The sequence below is a fragment of the Corvus brachyrhynchos genome, unplaced genomic scaffold (genome assembly GCF_000691975.1).
Source record: "Corvus brachyrhynchos isolate BGI_N302 unplaced genomic scaffold, ASM69197v1 scaffold580, whole genome shotgun sequence".
NCBI lineage: Eukaryota > Metazoa > Chordata > Aves > Passeriformes > Corvidae > Corvus > Corvus brachyrhynchos.
In genome coordinates this window covers 179,948-180,305 of record NW_008240032.1, presented here as the reverse complement: position 1 = coordinate 180,305, position 358 = coordinate 179,948, and the positions used below count along the sequence as shown (strand labels likewise).

At 50.6% G+C, this 358-nt stretch overlaps 1 protein-coding gene across 1 annotated transcript in view; it reads left to right on the top strand.

The window, feature by feature from the left end:
* HIVEP3 (human immunodeficiency virus type I enhancer binding protein 3) overlaps positions 1-358 on the top strand; it is a gene marked incomplete at its 3' end in the record, with an annotated part of 247,675 nt that overhangs the window by 105,774 nt on the left and 141,543 nt on the right. The gene's annotated exons all lie outside the window — the stretch shown is intronic.

Genomic DNA, 358 nt, shown 5'->3' with positions numbered 1-358 from the left:
CGGAATTCACACAGCTCGTTGCGTGTGAAACAAAAAAAAAAAACAAAAAACAACAAACCCCAAAATAGTTTAGCGGTTTCTTTGCAACAGGGAATATAAAAAAAAAATCCTTCACTGAGGAGGATTTGAGGAGGGGAAAAAAGCTCAGAAAAATAAGGAGGGGGGCAAAAGAGCTGTAGTCGGAGCACATGGATAGGATGGTCCCAAGCCATCAATTTTGGTGAGAAAAGCCTGAATTTGCAGGGAGGGGCTCCCACTCTGCTGCTGAGGGCTGTGAGCGAGCGGGGCTGACCCGGGGAGATCGCTGTCCCCACCCGCGGGAGCTCTTCTGCTGGGGAAGCCGGGGAGGGGAGAACTC